Source organism: Tenrec ecaudatus, chromosome 2 (genome assembly GCF_050624435.1).
Source record: "Tenrec ecaudatus isolate mTenEca1 chromosome 2, mTenEca1.hap1, whole genome shotgun sequence".
Taxonomy (NCBI): domain Eukaryota; kingdom Metazoa; phylum Chordata; class Mammalia; order Afrosoricida; family Tenrecidae; genus Tenrec; species Tenrec ecaudatus.
This window is the reverse complement of record NC_134531.1, coordinates 97,123,078-97,126,554: the sequence shown is the minus strand read 5'-3', so window position 1 is coordinate 97,126,554 and position 3,477 is coordinate 97,123,078. Positions and strand designations below refer to the sequence as shown.

General features: G+C 42.0%; 1 pseudogene; it reads left to right on the top strand.

Annotated features, from left to right (window-relative positions):
• Positions 1-413: 413 nt before the first annotated feature.
• On the top strand, positions 414-1,110 carry LOC142440040 (E3 ubiquitin-protein ligase SIAH1-like; annotated as a pseudogene).
• Positions 1,111-3,477: the final 2,367 nt, after the last annotated feature.

The window sequence follows — 3,477 nt, the reverse complement described above, 5'->3', positions numbered from 1 at the left end:
AACTATAATGATGCCTGGCTTTTGATGCAGGTGAAACCTCAAGGGGAAGACCAGCAGGAAATCCCATATTTGGGTCAGCAGGGTTCTGGGCTGAAGATGGCAATGTTTACATAAACCTGGAGAGAGTAACTAAAGTTACTGGAATGAATGAGGTCATCCAGAAAGAGTGTGTGTAGCCAAGAGATAAAAGGAATTAAAGAAGAGTATTTAAGGATAGGAAGAAAAAAAGAGAGAGGAACTAGAAAATAAACAGCCAGATAAGAGTAAAAGCAACAGAATATGATGTCAAGAAAATGAGAAAGTTCGAAAAGAGGGAAGTAGTCAACAATGTCAAATGCTAGTGAAAGATCAATTTTAAAAGGATTAAAAAGTGCATTGTATTGGGGTCCACAGTACCCTCTCTGCCCACAGAAATGAGCCATCAGACTGCTGCTACAGCATTACCTGCTGGTACTTCAAAGTGTGCACCGTCCCAGAGAGTGCCTGCGCTGGCTGGCACAGCTGCATCCAGCAATGACTTGGCGGGTCTTTCTGAGTGCCCAGCCTGCTTGAACTCAGGGTTACCAGCCATTCTTCAATGTCAGAGTGGCCATCTAGTTTGTAGCAACTGTCATCCAAAGCTCAGATGCTGTCCAACTTCCACCTTTCCTTGTAAATATGCCTCCTCTGGATGTGAAATAGCTCTGCTCACACAGAAAAAGCAGACAGCAAAGAGCTCGGTGAGTTTAGGCCTTATTCCTGTCCGTTCCTGGTGCTTCCTGTCAATGGCAAGGCTCTTAGGATGCTGTCATGCCCCATCTGATGCCTCAGCATAAGTCTATTACAACTCTGCAGGGAGAGGATATCGTTTTCCTGGCCACAGGCATGAGTCCTCCTGGTGCTGCTGACTGGGTGCTGATGCAGTCCTGTTGGGCTTTCACTCATGTTAGTCCTGGAGAAACAGGAAATCTATGAGGACCACCCGCAGGCTTTGCAATTGTCCAGCTGATAGGAAAACGCAAGCAAGCAGAAAATTTTGCTTATCGACTTGAACTAAATGGTCATAGGCGGCAATCGACTTGGGAAGCGACTCCTTGATCTAGTCACGAGGAATTGCAGCCGCCAGGATGAATAGTGACGGCCTGGCTTTGACACTGCACTGCACAGCTTGTGGCAGAAGACGGCAACTGAGGCATTAATGTAGCTATTTCCGTGTGTTGAAATGCCAGGCAAACATTTGAACCATATGCTAACCAGTGTTTAAAACCGTTGCATTCAGTTTTCACAGGGAATAAGGCACTGAGCAACCCGCCAGATGGAAAATTGTTTGGGTAGGTGGAAGCTAGATGCATGAAGGTAAATAAAATGAAGACTGTCAATACAGGAAACAGTTGCATGTAGTAATACTAATATATTTTTAAATAGTCAACAGTAAACCACTGAAAATCAAAAACAACAATAACAAACATACATTCCCAAGACGGGCATCTTTTTTATTAAGAAATTTGATTCTGCAGGAAGCATTGTAAAATAATTCTGAATTTGTGTTTGCTGTAGATTGATTAGACTGTTGGAAAACCTTTTTCTCTCCGTTTAACTGATGGAGCATGTCGTGGGCCACTGCTTTCTGGGCCCTTTGTGAGTCACTACATAGTGGTGCTGTTTGGTTTTTTTTTTCTGAGGGGGGGCCAGGGGAATGGGGAGTTGGTAATATCAATTAATTTTAGTTTTTCATTAAATAAATAAATTTTACTTCTTTGTAACTCGGTTTTTTCCCTTCACTTTTGTACATTTTAAAAGTTAGTGTCTTCAGTGAGGGAATTGTTCCCAATCTGACCCCACCACACCAGGATGAAACACCAAGGGCGTGCAACAGAACAGCAAGGGGAGCAGAGCAATGAAGTCCCCAGGGAGTACTGAAAATAGACTTTGGGGCCAGGGCATGGCACTACTAAAGGTCAACAAACAGACCTTTGACTATTTATAGGCTTGTCTTTTTTGTTGTTGTTTTGTTTTCTCTTGTTGCTTTGTTTTACTCTGTCTTGTTTTTGTGCTTATTATTGTCTTTGCAGATCTATCTAGAGAAGGTAAACAGGATAAACAATCCAGAGAAGAAAACAAAGGACCAATGGTTGGGGGTGGGGGGAGTGGAAACACATGGTAGAAGGGGAGGTGGGGTGGGATGGGGGGAGGAAGTGGGTGTTAACAAACCCAGGGAAAAAGGAACAAGTGATCTAAAATTGATGGCAAGGCAGGTGTACGATGTCTGGTACGGTTTGATCATGGGCAATGTAACCAAGTGGAATTACCAAAACCCGAATGAAGATTGAACATGATAGTGGGACAAGAGAAAAATAAAAGGAAATAAAAGAGAGAACTAGGTGGCAAAGGGTATTTATAGAGCTCTATATACATGTATGTACATATGTAAATATATTTATTTATCAGATAGGGAAATAGATATATGTGCATATATTTATAGATTTAGTGTTAAGGTAGCAGATGGACATGGGCCTCTACTCAAGAATTACCTCAATGCAAGAACACTTTGTTCTATTAAACTGGCATTCCATGATGCTCACCTTCCCAACGTGATCACTGAAGACAAAGCAGGTGCATAAGCAAATGTGGTAAAGATAGCAGATGATGCCAGGCTATAAAAAGATACAGTGCCTGGGGTCTTAAAGTCTTAAAGATAAACACTCAGCCATCTAGCTGAGAAGCAACAAAATCCACATGGAAGAATCACACCAGCCTGTGTGTTCATGAGGTGTCAATGGGATCAGGTATCAGGCATCAAAGACCCAGAAAAAAAATCAAATCATTGTGAATGAGGGGGAGTGTGGAGTGGACACCCAAAGATCATCTGCAGACAATTGGATATCCCCTTAAAGAAGGGTCCCAAGGAAGAGATGAGCCAGTCAGGGTGCAGTATAGCACCAATGAAACATGCAAATTTCCCCTAGTTGTTTAATGCTTCCTTCCCATTACTGTCATGACCCCAATTCTACCTTATAAATATGGTTATAACAGAGCATGTATATGGATACAAACAAGAGCTTGGAACACAGGGACTCCAGAGAGATAAACCCCTCAGGACCAATAATGAGAGCAGAGATACCAGGAGGGTAAGCGGAAGGTGGGGGGAGAAAGGAGGAATCTATCACAAAGATCTATATATAACTCCTTCCCAGGGGGATGGACAACAGAAAAGTGAGTGAAGGACACACCGATCAATGTAAGACGTGGAAAAGTAATAATGATTTATAAATTATCAAGTGTTCAAGAGGAAGGGGAAAATGAGGAGCTGATACCAAGGGCTCAAGTAGGAAGAAAATGTTTTGAAACTGATGATGGCAACAAATGTACAAATGTGCTTGACACAATGGATGTATGTATGGATTGTGATGAGTTGCATGAGCCCCCAATAAAATGAGTTTTTTTAAGTTAGTGTCTTTTTGATATGCATAATTATTTATGGTGACATTTCTACATATG